The sequence below is a fragment of the Choristoneura fumiferana genome, chromosome 29 (genome assembly GCF_025370935.1).
Source record: "Choristoneura fumiferana chromosome 29, NRCan_CFum_1, whole genome shotgun sequence".
NCBI lineage: Eukaryota > Metazoa > Arthropoda > Insecta > Lepidoptera > Tortricidae > Choristoneura > Choristoneura fumiferana.
In genome coordinates, this window is record NC_133500.1 from 2,319,894 (window position 1) to 2,340,143 (window position 20,250).

The window sequence follows — 20,250 nt, forward strand, 5'->3', positions numbered from 1 at the left end:
TAGATTAAGTGAACCTAACGTGAATGACTTGACTGAGACACAACGCACGTGTTTATATAGTCACAGCGCACAGCCTAAACCACTATTGCTATTTTTCCTCGTGTATAACAGAGGTGTACTAAGAAGTGATTGTTCGTGATTCCCACAGATCTAGCCTATTTTAAGGCCCTGTTTCACCGTCCACTGATTAAATTTATTTGACGGATAAATGTGATGCCGTCTCTGTTTGTTTTGTTCGAACGAAACAGCCCCTAATTCTAAGGAGTTCAGCCGCGGGATTGAGGCTGTCCAGAATAAGTTAGTAGATTGAGTAGACGCTAGATTGCAGCGCTTTGGATTGTAAACGAAATAGTCTTATTTCTTACTTCTGCACAAAAATCAAAAAATGCGTCTATGTTAAGCGTCGGCGAAAAAGTAACCCAATTTTTTTCATTGAACGAAAAGAGAATGTAATTGCAAGAATGACAAAATTAATAAAGTCATATTATGTCATGGGTCGGACTGGATTGTTACTCTGCTGACTGCTATATACGTCCCACTGCTGGGCACGGGCTTCTCAGAATAAGAGGGCTTGGGCCGTAGTTCCCACGCCGGCCAAGTGCGGATTGAGAACTTCACACACAACATTGTTTTGCCTCGCAGGTTTGTGCAGGTCACGCTGTTTTCCTTGACCGTAAAAGGTCGTGGTTTTCAAATGTAACTTCGCACATGAATTACGAAAAGCTCTGCTTGAGAGGCAATAGGTCAAACCACTAGATCACCATTGCTACTTCCCATACATACATGACACGAATCTGTTAATTATATTGCTGATGAGGGCGAGTGACTTAAATATTGTACTAAGCAATTCTTTTGTTTAGTGGATTATTTAACTGGGTGTATATTAATTTCACGCCTTCGCTTCGATAATAGCGAGTTATTATTTCAGTAATCAACCTAGTTTCATTTAAAAATGAAGTACCAAATTAGCAGCAGTGACAACTGACAACACACCCAATACGGCGACACAATAGACAGCGTATGGGACGCCTGCACTGTTATTTAAAAAATAAATATTAATCAGTCGTACAACATTAACACAACAAAGGCACCGTTGCGGCGCGATTAGGTACTTTGACCCGGTGACGTTTTTGAACTCAGTTATAATAAGGCCATATAGAGCATTATTAATATAGCATTTCCCGGGGATGTCCAATATTGGATATGATATCATCCACAAAAAGGATGTGGAAGGTGATCGTGCGTAATGCCACGAAGCGTTTCAACCGCCGTATCTTTTACAACTACTATCAGGGTGCAGTGACAGACTACATCATGTTTTAAGATCTCGGGCGAGCTCTTGCCAGCCTTTGGCCCCGAGATCCGAAAGGTCTCTCTGGACCTCGTCCCTCCAGCGGTACCTGGCACGGCCAACCAACCGGTCTACGTCCACTCGGTACACAAGTACGCTCTTTTCACGACTCTATCCTCTCCTAACCTTTCCAAGTTTCCACTTATCTATTGCGTGAATAAAATCGACGATTATTCAAAAGAACTAAAACCTTGATACTCCGGTAGAGGTATATAATAATAATAATAAATCATTTAAGTAATTCGAGTAATTTAGTGAGTTTGCAGGTGGTAGGTCCTTGTGCAAGGTCCGCCCGGATTGCTACCACCATCTTGCTCGCTAATCCTGCCGTGAAGCATCAGTGCTTGCACTGTTGTGTTTCGGCGTGGAGAGTAAGACAGCCGGTGAAATTATTGACACTTGAGGTATCCCATCTTAGACCTCTAGGTTGGCAACGCATCTGCAATACCCCTGGTGTTGCAGATGTTTATGGGCGGTGGTGATCTCTTACCATCAGGAGACCCACTTGCTCGTTTGCCATCCAGTCGAATAAAAAAAAACACTCGGTCTTACAAACGGCGCTTATCTCTCTTTGGTACCATCAGATCTTTTGCATTTATCGATGTTTGGTGTCTTATCGAATTCGTGGAAGCGTCAATAAAAACTTTATAATTTCGAACTCTATATTATAACGTTCGACGTTGCTTTTTAAGAAGAATTCATCAACGAATACGAGAACCTATTGCAAAAACTGATGTTATAAATATCACAAGTAATTAGGATCATGAGTTAATTTTTGCAATGTGCTCTATGTCACGTTTTAATGACTAGAACGAGGTGTAATATCTGCGGGGGTAATTAAGAATGATGAACACGTCATTCGAAGTAGTTATCATAAGACGGGATTGTACTGTACATTATAAAAAAAAACTGTACTGCTTTTGCGATATTTCTTGCATGAAAAATAATTGACTACTATAAGGTCAATCATTGCATTTTCATATAAGTAATACATTATCGGAGGTTATAAAATATAATTATAATGGAACAAGGTGGTCAAGGATTTTGGATCCAGCCGTATTGTTAAATAAGTGTTGTGTGTTGAAATGGTCTTGAACATCTTGTCCGTTTTAAGACGACTTCCTCTATAGACCAGTTCTATTATTTTAATTCTACCGCGAATACTGTAAAATTAAATATAAAAGTCTGAAAGTACCTGAACTTCGATAAAGATGAATTACCGAGTACTTAAACATGTTAAAGAGACCTCAAGAGCTCAACTTGTTGTGTAACATTACGTTTTAGGACTAGCAAATGGTCACACATCAATCAATTTTGAAAAGCGTCCCTCGCTAAAGTTTCTACCGTTAAGGAACCCATCAAAATAATGATGCTCATAACTCCGCGTCCACTCGATAAATTTGAAAATTTATTCGTGTTGTACTAATTAATATTTATGGGCAGCAGTATTGCCAGACTCCGCTTTTTACCCCCCGTTTTTGCCACTGGCCCCGCTATCCGCGTTAAGATAACGCGGATGCGCTTTTTTAAAATATACACTAACAACTTTTAAATGTTACCACTTGCTCGTGGAAAAAGGTGGTACAATCAAAACATCGAACGAACGAAACAGCCGAACGCTTACCTACAAAAAGCACGCTTACCAACAAAAATAATGATATTAAGAATGACTGCCAACATAATTTACAACTTCCCTAAAGTAGATGTCAGGGAAGCGGATGAAGATGTCGAGGACAAATTTTCTTTTGAATAGTGAAAATATATTTAAAAAAATATATATTATGAATTTTCTTCGGATTTTTAACGTGCTAAAAAATTCTATAAACGTATTCCGCAAATCCGCATTTTCATTTAAAAATCCGCGTTTTGAAAGCGCAGCTCCCGCTTTTTGTATTCCGGCATCTGGCAACACTCATGGGCAGTGAGCTACTATAATTGAAGCTAATGTTTTGTTCCGTGACTCGTTAGATGTTCTCGTTATGTTGATTAGTTGCTTACGTCACACGTGTATATTGTACGTGACTGTAGTTTTTATAATTGGTATTAACAACCAAGGATTTGGCTGCAGCTTCATTGTTGGAAATTTTGTAAATGCGAATGATTTTAGCTATATGTTCACAAAGGAATGCGTTTACCTATGCAACGTAATATATTCTAGTTACAGCAAGTGAGTAGATGTAGATTATATGATGAAAATAAAAGACAATTTAGATCTTCGGATCCTAAATGGTCTGCACTGAAGTTTGTGAAACATTAAAACAGAAAGATACCTAATAAAATTATAGAACAAAGAGCAATTTAAACTGCTTCAAAATGGAACTAGATTAAAAACGAAACAGGGTAATATCACCGGTTTCGTTCGCTTCTGCTGTTAACTACTTTTTAACGGTTCGAGCGAACATACCTCGTCCTAAATAAAGTCTGTTGCAATTGCCTTAAAAACATCAATTACATTTGAAATGCTGAAATTACTCGAGCTCTTTGTTGACAAGCCCAATCTAGTTGTAAACTTGGCAATAAACAGTACTTCATCAACAAGATTTAAATTGAGCACAGAATAGATGTTTATTACTTGTAATGGAGATATTGCTTAATTCTACACAACGTACGGGAAATCCTAGTTGTTAGCAGTAATCTTAAGTGTAATCGTATTTTATCGTATAGTATAATTAATAGTGAACGTAGTGGTCATTAGGTGGTAAATAATTGACTCTGTGAAAATACTTTCATTTTACTTGTCATTTAGTTGTAATAGACAGTGTAATGCTTTCTTTTTAATTAGGTATGATGTCGAATCATAATGCTTGTCTGACATAATTATGTTGTTTCTCTTTTAATGTCTTCTCGACCGCACTTATGTTTAGACAGTGTTGTCTCTATTTAAACATTAGACAACGTATCTATTGATATAGACTAAAAGGGCCCCAAAAGTATCTTGTTAGCTTGATTAGTCAGTGAGTCAGACGATCCGGCATTGGATAGATAAAAAAGCAATATGGCCCTATCTATTATGTGGGTATGCTTTTTTATTACTATCACCATTCAGGTCATTCATCGTTGCTAGCAGCTGTATTAGATATCGTTATTACTACGAAATAAGCTCGTATCGAAAAAGTTTCAATGCACGCTTCGTTTTATTAGATAATTTGCGAAACATGTTAGATAAGTCCTAAAACTTTAGAAAAATTGTTTGATTTTATATTCTAATATAATTATGTATTACTTATACAAAACTGTACTTAGAGTTTTGTTTTGCATACTTAAAATCTTCTCCGCAACAGAGTTTTGAGTTCAACAACTACAACTGTAACAGCAGGTGCTTGCGCTACATTAAATTTCGATTAGCTATCTTCACTGACCACAAGAAGCTCGTAACAAAACGCGGAGCTACCCGAGATACAACTGATATAATAGTATGCATAGTACAAAAGAAACCGGTACGATGAGTCACCGCGGTCAAGTTCGCGTCCTCCGTGGCGTGGGCGCCGCCGTGAATGTTCAAGCGATCCGTCTAGCTTTCTAATGAACTCTTGGCTTTGCTGGAATCGTATGTTTAGGATCCCTTTGATACCTTCTCTAAGTAATAATACTACAGAACTAATAGATGAATATAAAAGTCAGCGTGTATGTATATTTCCTTCAACCTTTTTTTTTTCTTCAATCGATGTCGCTACTTTTTCGCCTCTTCCACTGTCAATGAGTGTTTTTAAGTGTTTTAATAATTTTATCATCAAAGTCATCTCATCTCTGCAAATTTTTGTCTTTAATGTTTTCTCATAAGTCTTTATGTTGTGTAATGTTTGTCAATTTTGTTTGTTTACTTATTTTGGCAATTGCTAAGTAAGTTTTTTGAAGAGGTGCATTAATATATTTTTCTTAGCATAGTCGACGTCTTAATAATCGAGGAACTGCAGCTCTTTTATTTTTATTTCCTCTTATTAATTAGAAATATTTTTTTCAATGGTCGAATGACGTTTGTTCTCATTGAAATTGCTAGAACTGTGAGTCTTAGTACTTAGTAGAAACATTAAAAAAAAACGAAGTCAACTGTCACTGCTGTCACTGTCAAGTAGAATCTAACCTAAACCGTTTTATTTACTTTGCGATTTGGTGCGATCAGTGTTTTTTGGATAATTTTTAAAAGACCTCTCAGCACAAACTCAGTACTTTAAAATTTGCCGCATTTCTCCACGACCTTTGCATGATAATTGGACCACGATTGGATAGTTTCGACGACTATTTTGGCTCTGCTTCTTCGACAACGCTATCTTGCAGTCTCGACGACATTGGCTTGACTTTTGGACCATATTTTCTATTTTAGCGGCTTCACCTTTCAATACGAAATGAGTGAATTTGTGCGAGCAGATTCAAGGAACTTGCCACACATGGCTATGAGTCTAGAATATTTTGACACCAGTGATAAGTATACAATGTTGCCGAAATCAAAGGAGATAAAGCACTCTTGTCCGCACCGGTAAAATGGATGAACGTAAGTACAAAAGTATATCAATACAGTTTCTTGTCTATTTTTTTACATTACATTTTAGGGCATCAAAAGTTGAATATGTTGCCGACCAAAGTTGTTTGAGAGCACAGAATAACAAAAACATATTACCTATATTGTGACCATTTACTTAGATATCAACTGACAATGTGATTGATGCGACAGGTGATGTTGTTCTGCATTGGCTGGTAAATATTATGATAGAGTAAAATTTCTGTGGTTAGTGAAACATTATATTATAACTAGCTGTTGCCCGCGACTCTGTCTACGAAGAATTCGCTTATTGCTTTCCTGCAAGTACTATGTATTTTTTCGGGATAAAACTGTGAGATAAAAAGTAGCCTATGTTCTTCCTCGGGACTCCAACTACCTACATAATGAATTTCGGCTAAATCAGTTCAGCGGTTGAAGCATGAAAAGTTAACAGATAGACAGACAGAGTTCCTTTCACGTTTATAATATTAAATATAAGTAAGGATTTATAATAATTTTGATCTTTTTTCAGGTGGATGTAAACACACATTGGTGTTTTTATTTTGGTTGCAAGAAAAAGCCAGTGAAGGAGCATAACCTGTTTTTTCCAAGGACATGCATTTTCCATAAAAAAAGAGGCATAGAAGTACCACGAAACTCCTCAATGGTTAATGGAAGAGAATAGAATAGATTTAAGATTTAGCACGGAAATGTAATTTTGAACATGACAATCTCTTAATACAGAAATGTATTTTTAGTTGACAATGCAAGTACAGTCGATAAAAAGTACAGTCAGCAAAAATTTTTTCTTAATAATATCATTTTGGTTTTTATTTGTGTAAGCTTTTATTTTTCCTCACAATACTTTTTGTTGACTATACTTGTCTTGCATTGTCATCTAATCTGTAATCAGTATAAGTAGGTACTGCTGTGCTAAGCTAATGGTACTTTAAATTTGTATTCTCATTTTGGTTTATAATTATAATACATACATACTCGTACATTGCAAGTCGAATAAAATCTTGTAAAATATGTTTCTTTTCACTTATGATTTACATCATCAAAAATAACGAAAAAATGTGCAGAATTTGTAACATTGCTCACAGAGATTTTGATTAGGTTCGATTCCCGGTCATGTATGTATTAGAGTCAGACAAAATAAAACGGTTGAATGCCATATATATCCATACTAATATTATAAATGCGAAAGTGTATGTGTTTGTATGTTTCTCCGTCTTTCACGTCGCATTGGAGCGACGGATCGACGTGATTTTGGCATAGAGATTGTTTATGGGCCACAGAGTGATATAGGCTACTTTTTATCCCGAAAAATAAACAGTTCCCGAGGGAACAGCGCGGAACAACCGAATTCCACGCGGGCGAAGCCGCGGGCAAAAGCTAGTATATATACACACATCCAGTTCAACTGGTAGAACAAACAATACAATCTAGGGTCACTGTCACAAGTACAAGTACTAAAAATACAAGTAAATCACCACGGTTTTGTTATAACTTATGATCAATGGTACGCATATTGTTTACACATATAACACACAAGTTAATCAAACCATGGTTGCTTAGGAAATGAAAAGTTTAATATGATTGACAGCCCTTTTATAGCCTGCCGGAAAAATCTTTACAGCGCGATTCAGCTTTTCCTTGAGACGAGATAGTGACATCTTTTGATGCAAAAGTAAACTAAAATCCCGGTTTAACACATATAATATTTGTGTTATATTTCCTTGTATTTCTTAGTAGTACTTCTAATGCCTTTATGGGGATGGCACAATATTTAATTTATTAAAAATACGACTTGTTTTTAAATTACCCTTTGCCAGGAATATTATATACATGTTCCAATAAATCAGGTCTTTTGAGACATATGTTTATGCTAAACGTTTTTATGATAATTTGTGTATTTATGAAATAAAAACAATATAAATTATTGCATTTTTATTATATTACTCTGCAAATTAACTAAAACCATCTAAAACACATGCAATGCGTTTAGCTTATGCTAAACGTTTTTATGATAATTTGTACATTTATGAAATAAATAAAACATAAATTATTGCATTTTTATTATATTACTCTGCAAATTAACTAAAACTATCTAAAACACATGCAATAAGACAGCTTTGTCTACATAATTTTATGTGGTTATGGTTAATAACAGAGACGCTTCAAAAATACGGATTCTTTTAATCTTCAAATCACGCATTTCACATGTAACCTCAAGGTCGCTATGACTTTATATGGAATCACCCCCTTTTAGTAGCCACACAAAGCCACTTCATTCTGTAAATGATTTAGCAGAAACTCTTCCTTCAATACACTTTGAAATAAAGAATATAAACCCATTTGTGCATAAATATTTTAATGTATAGCATGACTCTTACTGAGACCATGTCCTTTTTATTGTTTTGGTAAAAACACACGATATCTCTCCCTTCTGTTATGTTCTCCTTTGCTGTGTTTGATGTTGAAGGGCTAGAGGGTTCGTATAATCATGTTGTTGATGAGCAACTTGCAGTGGAAGATGAAGCTGACTTGCACCAAGTCGCTTGTAAAGACTAGGATGCATAAATACGCAGAATTCTGAAAATCTCGTCTGTATTTCATAGACCAACGTACAAAGCATTAGAGAACATTTCTGTAATGCTCCATTTCAACTCGAATACTGTCGGAGTCGTCTGAATCCATTGTAGGGATACTGTGATTCGAATTTACTCGTAAGGCAGTCCAAATATCAAGCCAAGTGTCGTCGAGACTGCAAGATAGCGTTGTCGAAGAAGCAGAGCCAAAATAGTCGTCGAAACTATCCAATCGTGGTCCAATTATCATGCAAAGGTCGTGGAGAAATGCGGCAAATTTTAAAGTACTGAGTTTGTGCTGAGAGGTCTTTAAAAATTATCCAAAAAACACTGATCGCACCAAATCGCAAAGTAAATAAAACGGTTTTAGGTTAGATTCTACTTGACAGTGACAGCAGTGACAGTTGACTTCGTTTTTTTTTTTACTGTTTCTACTAAGTACTAAGCCCTCAACGGTTCTGCAATTTCAATCTCACAAACGTCATATCGACCACTTAAAAAAATATTTCTAATTAATAAGAGGAAATAAAAATAAAAGAGCTGCAGTTCCTCGATTATTAAGACGTCGACTATCGAAAAAAAATATAATTAGCGCCTCTCCAAAAAAACTTTACTTAGCCAATTAAGTTTTCTGATCGTCATCTCGCATTAACTATTTTTTGAGCAGTTAGCATTGTTACAGATTTATCTGGAAAAAAAACAGCAATATGCACGGTCGCGTTTTAGATAACATGACACTTCTATTCCTCTTTTTATTAGTTCTGTGGTTATATCAATAGTAACGCCGTTTCTTCTCAATTGAAAACCCTAGACTGTGTAGTCATTTGTTACGTCTTAGGTATTTTGTCTCACTCAACTGTAATATTGCGTGGTGTTGCATATCATTAACACTGCTTACGGCGCTTTACTGCTCTAAATTACGTTAATTTATTTTATTATTTGCAAACAAATTCTATTCGAGTAAATAAACGGATACAATAATAAACTATATCCCAACGGAGAACGTGTGACCGCAAAAAGCAACAGCATTACATAAAATATTGCACTCGCTGCAGCGCTTTGCGTAAGCGTCGCAATTATAGCTCGTGGACTAGAAAACACTGGCCGAAAGACATAATTGCTTGTGTGCGAGGAAATGTAGGAAATTCGTCGAGTTGACGGAAGTGTTGGGAAACTTGGAGCTGCAAGGACTTTAAATATTATAATAGCGCCTGAAACTTGAGCTGTTTCGGTAATATGGCGAGCTTATTAATGTTTTGGTGTCATTAGCCAAAGTTAACATTAAATCTTTAATAACATTGGTTCAACTGAGTAATAACGTGTCTTAAACATTGCCATAAACTTCTTACTTATTCTTGGTTGTAGTTAAATCTTCTAACGTATCAAAATGTCATAGCCTTGTACAAATTTCTCCATCGTAGTGCCGACATAAAACGACCGATACCGGAAATATATTTTATCACGAACGGGGTGCTATGGCAAGACGTAAAATTGGAATTGATCATTTATCATTAGTGAATTAGCTAAGATTGCTTTATACCAACACATTTTTTTTTTATTTAACTGGATGGCAAACGAGCAAGTGGGTCTCCTGATGATAAGAGATCACCACCGCCCATAGACACCTGCAACACCAGGGGGATTGCAGATGCGTTGCCAACCTAGAGGCCTAAGATGGGATACCTCAAGTGCCAGTAATTTCACCGGCTGTCTTATTCTCCACGCCGAAACACAACACTGCAAGCACTGCTGTTTCACGGCAGGATTAGCGAGCAAGATGGTGGTAGCAATCCGGGCGGACCTTGCACAAGGTCCTACCACATGCAACATGTGTGCACATGTGTATTATGGATTTATTATACATTATTAAACGCCTATTTCACTTATCATTTCTTCCCGATTATTCAGGCAGCAATTTTTTTTTGCTGAATATCCTTTGCTGAATCGAACCTCATTTCATTAGGTACCTATTCTAAATGGAAACCGTACACTTATTCCTAAAATAAAACGTCTGTAACAATTACCAAATTAGTTTAGCTCTTTAGGGATTTAGCCACAGTATTCTCAATGTTTTACAAACTCAATTAGACCGCGGTATGTACGTGTAGCTCTCGAAGAAGGCCTATATTTAATTAGTGCCTCAATAATTTCGTCCTTTTTCTTCATCATCAGTAAATAATGCTATATTGTCTTGTTGGCTGTTAATTTCATGTGTTTTATGTACATTAAAGAGTTTACAATATAATAAAACTCTACTATCTTACTCTGTAACTATCATCATTTCTTATATTGATCTTCGTACATTTAAGGAGACGAGCTCACTCAAGCACTCATCTGTAATTTTAATGCGCTATAACTATAAAGAATTGTAACACATGGCATTGCGTAACCATTTTTATGGGCATATAAAATTATATCTGGTCTAGATAGCCCTGTGGACTCTTAAAGCATTTTACGATCACTTCTCGAGCCATCGGCACCACGCGAACAGATTCCCCTGTCTTCGCCTTTAAATGTAAATATTTCACCAAAAATGTGCACAAAAATGAGTTTGTATCTAGTTTTTGCTTAGAGTTCCGTGAGGTTCGTTGTTCTTATTATTCATTCTGACTTGATTTAAAAACAAAGGTATTATCGTTTCAATTGTACCTTTGTGTTAATTTATCTTTCAGTTTGCACCCAATCTCTTTGTCAACAGATTTTAACCAGTTTTCATTTTCTGCTTGTGATCATTAAATTAATTACTTTAGTAACCCCAATACACTTAGGCTTTAACTAATTGTCCATTATAAAAATTAATAGGAACGAAGTAAAAGCCACCTCAGGCCTCGGTTGTAATTAATAAAACATTATGGAAATTAGTTGAATTGCTCAGGTACTACGTATATCATTTCTAATTGAGCCATTACCGTGCACGTCAACTTAGCCAAAAGGGTAAATTTCGTTTTAGCAATAGTTGTTTCTTAAATTAATTCCTCTCAAAAATGATAACGGGTCTTAATTCCAATATTATTTTTGCAGTCGAGTTAAGCTACTTTACAGAATGTATGCCGAGAAAAAGTAGAAGAAAAAAAGAAGAATTATAACGAACTTTAGTTACTTTACGAGATACTTTAGCTTCACGCCACCTTTGAAGGCCGTAACGCTTCATCCCTCTTAAAAGTTTTATTTTTAGCACTTTAATCCTGGCCTCCATAACTTTTTGGATCGATGTAGTTGGTTTATCCCGATATTACTTGTGCTTCTCTTTCTGGTGTGTGTGTGTATTTTTTTAAACTGACACGAGTCCACTGAAAAATTAGGCGCCGAGCGACTACTACAAGTCGCGTGTTTCTTGCGCGTTGCAATGTCATGTGTCTCCAACGATTTAAATATAGATTGTTTACCTGTCTTCTGACTCTTGCCAGAAATAACCAACAGCATTGGAGTGTGTGATAAATATGTAAGTTTACCTATATCAACTACAACGAGGGTCCATATACTGTTACGGCTGCATATGCTGCTACCGGGACCTCTTTTTTAGCATTATAACTTGTAATTTGAGATTTTGAAATGGCAAGTTTTTCTTTTTGATGTAAAGCGTCTTCACACACCAAAATTTCAAAGTGGAGACTTGCCTTCGAATGCTTTCAATATCAGAACTTTCGTCTTAGATAGTTTTTTTAACCAACCAGTTGAATTAACAGAGGAGAAGTAAATAGCTAATACTCCACCGACAAGAGTGCAACTCTTAAATGATGACGATGACAAAAGCAAACTTTATGAAAATTTGTGCCACACTATCGTCGATATGTAAAGTTTCAACTGTTACCACTTCTCTGCCCACATGTATATGACAATGGCCAGGTTAGTCACCTTGCGGACGGTGGGAGCACGTCCTAAGCTTCCGCGCTTGCGTCACCGGCGCGTGGCGCGCGCGCTTCATTGGATACAGTTTTCTTATGTCCTTTCGTCATTACTGAATCAGACACTTATTGTTCTGATTCTTTATAAATTCCGTCAATTTTATCTTTGATTATGCGACGTCGATAAGTATGTAGAATATATAAAAATGGGCAACCTTTAGCGTTGTTTTATTCTGCTACGTAGTTTTAAAAGCATTGACACCAGCAGCCATATTGACGTGATTTGCGTATAAGTAGTTATTTTTGTCTTCAATTTGGAATTCAAGGACTCGTGTAGCCTATTACGTTTATTTTTGTTTATGTTCAAAGGATATTATAGTGACCGTTTGAAAATAAGTTCTCCTTAGGAGTGTTTGGATGTTTTCTTTACTTTGTTTTGAATGTTACTAGGTTTTGAATTTTAACACGACGTTATAGATATAGACGTTCTCTTTGTTTATAGTCAAATACCACAAACGGGACATATCACGCTATTATTATACAAGTAATATTTACCTCGACTCGATCAATCTCGGTCGATTTTATTATTACTTGTATAATAATAGCGTGATAAGCCGTTTGTGGTATTTTGACTATGAGTGAGAATCACGAAAGTTAAAATGTTCTCTTTGTTTGTTCTGATATTTTTTTTTTACAAGTTAATAACGAAACGCCGAAAGAAACTTGATAGCAATGACAGGCTGTTGAGTAAATTTATATTTACCTTGTGTTTTACCTCAATCTTAAGACTTAATTACGCAAGACTGTGCTGTTATAATAATAAACCTCCGACTCATTTCAAGGCGATGTCCAGAGCTGGCTCGAGATATAAACTAGGTTTATAACGGCTGAATTAAACTTCTGATGACCATGTAAAATAAATCACGGACCCTCAAAATGTGAATATAGCAACCGTAAAAATTTTCGTGGTAATCATCAAGGAGAGAGTGAAGACTTGTCAGTTGTCACTGACAATGCACTTGATATTTTGATAGTAAATTTAGAAGGATTTTGGATTTTGATTGATTTATTTGTCACTAAAAAAATACAGCATTGCAGTAAAATGCAATGTGCTGTAAAAAAATAATTATATAATGAGAAAAAAAGACGTACAAAAATTAAAGAAAGTATAAAGGGATTTTTGGATGTTGTCTTCGTCGCTACCCATATGATGATGATATGATGCGGCATATTTGGCAGACATTTCTGCTTAAAAATTGGAATTTCCAATCTCGATGATGACGCTTTTAATTCTTGGGAATAAAATAGGCAACGAGAACTAACCTACAGCAAGCTAAGCAGTGTTATGCGAATACTCTTGATACGCCTTTGCTTGCACTACTGTTGCATCGGAAATATAACTTATAGGTAATTTATGAGTGTATCCAATCCATCCCCTGCAATTTTCAGATACGCACCCTCTGTTGAAAATATCACCATTTCTTTTTAAATCTAAATATTGTCGGTTTACCAGTTACGTATGTCAAACGGCGTAACAGCTCTATTCTTGCCTATTAGATCGACGTACGAGCTTCTAGCGAACTATGGAATTAGACGCGTCTGCAGTTCTGCGTGATTCACTTATTGCACGGCAATAAGATACACTTTTAAACCGGTTACCGTTAGCGTTTAAGATCTGACCTTATGATCTTAATGTCTAATGACTACTAATGAGAGGGGATAGATTTGTAGTGTATGTTTTTGTGGAATTACGATACATTCTTATTAATGTATCACTATTTACCCGTGATTGACGACAGTCTGGTAAAAATGACAAGGAATTACGTAGAATACGGTGTAAGTATGAGAAGTGAAGGTAGACATTAGCAGCGTCGAGAACATGTTCGTTAGACAACCCGCAGATGATAGAATGCAACTTATCGGAGTACACAATACACAAGCTCTGCTGTACTTGTCATCACTGACGTCTTGTAAAAAATTTAAGCAACTCAATGGGAATCGAATTATTACGACTCGATGCCACTGGTATAGTATAGGTCTCTACTCATCTTAACAACAGTACTACATCGTGATTCAGTGCAGTACCTACCATGCGTCAGGCCAGCTCAGATTAGGCCCAGTAAAATTTACAGGCACACTAACCTCTTCCATTTAGGGTGGATATAGGCTAATTACGTTCCGCAAATTCGTGTAATTCAAAGTTTATTAGCATAGCATACCGCTGTCTGCCTGCTGCTACGTCCGCCCACTTAGCAGAACTAGCGCGTGCCTAGCAATTTGAGACTCGGTGTCGGGTTGTGGTCGCCACTCAGGCGTTTGGATAAACTTTCATTCCACGCGTTTTGTGATCATCGGACATCGGTTCGCTAACTATATAAAAAAGATAGCTCAGCAATATTAATATTTTAATTTTTAATTTTGGTGCGCCTTAAATGCTTAGCCTTTTGTGAACACGACTAAAATGTTGGTGTAGCTAAGGGACGGTAACTAGGGCCAGATTAATTCAAACGATATGTTTTAAACTTCGCTTCGAACAATAAAAATGTTGAGCCGAAACTAGTGGCGTCTCCTGCTAGTATATGAGCAATCATTCTTTCGACAGGAATTAGGACATGAGGCGTTTAAATTCTTCACTTCTAAATTTCCTGTTTGTTAACCGTCTCTGGAATGTTTCTTGTGAAATTGAGAAAAGACGGTTGCGTGTGCCCTATTTAATGGATTGGACAATCGCTCGCATTTCTGGAATGTGATGCGACTATGAACACATCGAAGTCTGTCCTTCTTTCTAGTTATCCTTACCTCATGCTTTAAACTTTATTAATTTAAATATGTCACCAAGCTTCATCTGGAATAAATATAACAAAGTTGTTCTATAGAGCTTCAAGCGCTCTTGTTGGCCAACCAATATTAAGCAAGTTTGAATTTCATCGTTGGGAAATTGAAAAAGTTTCATGAACAGTTCTGTGACCCTTTGAACACGGAACGATCGCCCCACACCTTTGCGAGTAACACCAGTCCTTGATAAATGCTCGTAATTCTCGGGATGAAACTGGTTTTGATCCTAATTGCCCGCTTCTCGCGCCACTAGCGGAAGAAACAGAATGTTTTAAGCGTTGCCGCGAACCCAACGAGAGTTCACTGCGCAAGCGAAATGGTTCCGCTACTGCATAATAGATGGCGCTACATGTACTGCTAGCCTCGCCGTCGGAGCCTCCGTTATTGATTTAGTTTATCTTCCGTGCAAATAAAATATTGATTGTTTTGCTTTACTTGCTATGTTTACCGAATCCGTTGTTATCTTGTAGTCTATAAAAACATGTGATTTTAGATTTGCTTATAATAGTTAGTAGTTTTATAGTACGAATGTATTTGTAAATGTTAGTAGAATAAAGCTATTCTTAGCTGATCAGTGTTCGATATCCCTTCTACCGCATTGCTTAACCAGTGCGCAATGCACAATAAGTAATAAAGTGCAGGCATTGACTGCGAAAACAAAACGCAACCGCTCGTTGACGCGTCGGCCATCTTGTCCGGTTTCCCGCCAATTGAATGATTGCGCGGGAGTCGCCTCAAGGTGACATGACAACCCGTCGAACTTAGATTCGATTTCAACCATTCAAGTTAAATTTACTAAAGGCCTCCTAAATTGCATCAAAATTCATAGGTTACCTTACCTTACTTACCCCCGTTTAAATCAATCTGTCTCTTCTCTCTCTTCTTGTCAACCTTTCTTTTTTTGAAGTCGGTTGAGAAAGAGACTGCATCATCGATACCTATCTGTCGCATAAAATAATAGAAACTGAGCAGAGAATGGTGATACAGGTCCTCAATTGCTTTTCGCAGGTTACACTTAACTGCATATCGCGAAAAATAAAAAAACAAACCCCTCCGTAATACATAAAAGTACTATGAAATATTTAATAACTTAAGTGAAAATTGCGACATCAAGATTTCATAATCAACTAACGATAAAATGTTTACCATCTATAAGGATCCTTAATTATTAAAACCTCGCTTCATCTGTTAACTTAAACTTATAATGAAATTTAACGAGTTAACGAATCACCGATCCAATCTGAAAGTTACTCAAAGATAGGTATTTAATCTGGCCGATATCGACCCCGGAACTCGCAGGATAGAGTTGAACGACCTCGGGATAACTTAATTAGGTTGACTGTTAACCACAGTCAAACGATTTCACTACCCCTAGTTATTTTGATTTGAACCATTTTCGGGGTGCGCGGCAAATAATGACTTTTTGCTTAATTAATTTCCTAAGTTATCAATGGATCTAACAGATCTCTATTGAAATAATACATGATTATTATTTTTTTTCTTGCGTATTAATTAAAAAACATACTAGCAGATTATTGTAGAAGCGTGATTGCAAAATAAGTTATACAAATTGTACCTAGGTACTAGTTAGGCCGTATTGTCTAACGAGTCTGACGTTCGTGATCGCATTCACCATCTCTTTCTACCCTCGTTATATGCCGTGTGACAGGAGGAAGTGGTAAAAACAATTGCGATTCAAAGTGTATTAGACAATAAAGCCTCCGATCAGTGTTGTGACGTGTATGAGTTTGCCAAAAATCAAAGCGTTGGTTACCAACTTACACCATCGGGGAATTTCCAGACCTGAAAATTGTAAATACAGTTATCAAGTACAAATATTCGTTTACGTTGTCGGTACAACTGTTAACACTAGATATTATGCTGTTAGATAATGTAGCAGATAGGAAGTTAATTGTCGTGTTTACGCACTTTCTCAGCTTGAACTTGAGTTCGGGCCTTGGGTAGTTATTCATGGTCGGATTTCCCTGTTGCCTATTATTATTTCCGTAATAGTTGTGCTTCTTGTTTGCCTCTTTCTTTGAGAAAGTTTCATCAATAGTTTACGCGTTAGAACTACGTCAGAAACTTGGATCATAGTATGAAAAACTTAAAACGAAGGATTTACCTACTGTGGCCGATATTTATCTGTGGAACTAGACCAATCTAGACATGAGTGACAGACACTCACTGACACAACAGCTCCTATTATAGATAAACAAGTAAGACTAACTTACGTTGCAGTCATAACAAACCGTCGTTTATTATCATTATTTTTCGATTTACAGCAAAACTATGCCTCGACATAGGTAACACTACCACGGTTTTATGTAATTCGCTGCTGGATTTATCCAATTTGTGGATTACATAACCGTGATTCAGCTCCAGCGCCAGCGCAGAACTTGATTGAGCTAAACTGTCAGATTACGTGTCAACTGAATCCCTAGCGTCTCAACTGCTAGCAAGGTTAGACTAGGGTCCATGTGCTAAGAATAGCAGTGCCGTGCTAAGTGATTTATTAGGATAATCACTCATGAATTCATTACTCCTATTAGAATTTATAACCTCTAATAAACACTTGAATATGTAAGCTAAGTTCGGCTTTACTTTAGGTCTTAAAATTGAATAAAATGGCAGTATTTTTTATATTAGCTGTTTTGAAAATGTCGCTACGAAATGTTTGTAATTCGCGTCCCGAGTGACAAGAGTTGCAACGTTTCAAGTGCTGTGCTTCCCACTCGACTGTTAAGTGCTAAAACAGAATGTCAACAGTCTCTCAACTCATCACTGATGCGATGGCAATGGCACTCCGTCATTTTGAAGGAACTCTAAAGCCAACCTTCCGCATCTTGAGCCTAATCCTCTTGAGTGTTTTCTGTTCTAGCGCTGTCAAGGCCACCGTGGCCGGACAGACTCGATTATCCACTGTACCAGCGCCACAAACCCGGCTCGTGCAGGGTTACTATGTGGATTTATTCTGACATCTTTAGTATTTAATGCTCCGGTCAAAAGCTTTCTACTCAGGGTTTTAGAACTTTTTTAGCCTAATAAACAGACAACTGTTTGCGACAAAAGTTAGGATTTTTCTATAGAAATTAGAATTTACTTATACAAAAATTTTAAAATTTTCCATTTAGTAACCCTAGACCTAGACTCGTGTTATGTTGGGTGACGGTGACTGCCGATTGAGGATGTATAACTGCCGTCTATTCCTGATGTGTTTAAGTGGGCCGGGCCTCTTTGTACACTTACGGCGTTCTTTTCATAGTCTAATACAACGTACTTCTTTGAGTAGCACGCAATATGCAAAATACCAGACATAGAGAATGAATGAGTAAATTGTGAAATGGCAGACTAAATTTCTTTACATTATGTTTAAGCAAAAACTAGGCCTAGTATTGTTGGATGTTCCGGAAATTGCCAGTAGGCTAACCTATTGTCAAGATAATACGACTAACGACTAGTAATGCACAAATAAGAGTATTTCTATGGACATATGTAACAGTAACTAAAACTAATGGAATTGAGTCAAATAATTATCCTCTCTGTTTGTGTTGGTTGATAGCTAGGTTTAGTATGTCTGACCCTTCCGGAAATTGCTCATAGGCTAACCTAATAACTCGATCAGACATGGACAAATCGAGTACCATCGACGAATCTACAGTGGATACAACGAAGCCAATTAACGCTCCCCTGTAAGCGTCGGTTCGACGCTCGCCCAAATTGAATTTTTCATTGCTCATCGCTTTGCCAATGTATTATCCTATTGCTTTTCATGACTGTGGGATACAGGGATTTGCAGGGAGCTGTTGGACATAAAAATACCCAATACTCCAGATTCCAGATTCATGCAGATTATAAATATGCAAAATGTATGCGTGGAAAATTATTTGAAACTTAAGGGCTGATTTTTAATCGATATTCCAAAGATATGTTTCTACATCGATTTAAAATTTAGAGGTATTCTAAATCGATACAAGAATTAATTGAGATCTAAGACTAAGTTACACCGATAGTTATAACGAAACCCAATGTCATACCGGCCGTGAAATTTACGCTTAAGTAAATCATGCTTGCAAAGATTGACTTAATCAGAAGCCTTATTGTCTAACGGATTCACAATCGTTTTTCACCACTTCTTTCTGTCACACGGTATACGATTAGGGTATTTAGAAAGAATTGTGAATGCGATCACGAGTCGCTCGGCCTCTGGTTAAGGCTGGTTTGATATTAGTACTTTAAGCCTGACAGTATTACTTATAAGAAATACTACGTTAAGGAACACAACAGATACTAGCGTGTAAATTTGCTACCCTAGCGTTAAATTACGACGATTCGAGTTTAGTCAAGGTCGATCCATTCATGAAAATCTTAATTACTCCTTGTAAACCTAGATTGGATTAGTCTTAGAGAAATTCTCTCTTGGTAAACATTTTTACTGTAATTGAAAACTTATTACGACATATCAGATAGTTAAAGTGCGAATGAACTAGTTTTTATGCCGTAATAATCAACTCGCACGTATTGACCCAATTTCATAGCCTTTCCTTGTACATTGTATACTTACAATATTTTATTGTTACTGCACCTTACCTCGTATGTTTTGATTTCAACAATAATTTTGCTGATCATAATAAAGGTTTAAAATAAAGGCTTGTTAACAGGTCCAATCTATTATTAAATGAGTTCATTTACTCAATCTTTTCTCTTACAATGTTCGTATATGTTTATCCATAGGCGCGTATATAGAGGGGGGGTCGGGTGGGCCGTGCCCACCCCAGTATGGTCTAGTGCCCACCCCAGGATGTTGGGCTACTGATTCGAAATTCTATAATACTGATATCTTCACACAAAAATCTAGCCCCCCCCCCTTCCTCCTGGAAAATAACCTAGATACGCCAATGTGTTTAACACGAACGTTTTGTGTAGATCTTGTAAACGATTAAGCAAGTTGTTTGGTCCAAGACTTTCAATCTCCTAATAGCCGGTTTATATTATTAATTTATTGCGTGTTTTGCTAACATTGCTTGTAGTGAATTCTTTCCGTGTGTGTAACAACTAACTGCTCTTACTGCTTTTGCTATAAGTACAATAAAAAGGTGGTTAAACAGTAAATAATGTAGCGTTTGTTGCCTAGTGTTAATGCAAATT

The 20,250-nt window shown here is 36.7% G+C and overlaps 1 protein-coding gene across 1 annotated transcript in view; it reads right to left on the reverse strand.

Moving 5' to 3' along the window:
* The window catches only part of LOC141444289 (uncharacterized), a gene marked incomplete in the record, with an annotated part of 49,990 nt that overhangs the window by 2,730 nt on the left and 27,010 nt on the right, over positions 1–20,250 (reverse strand).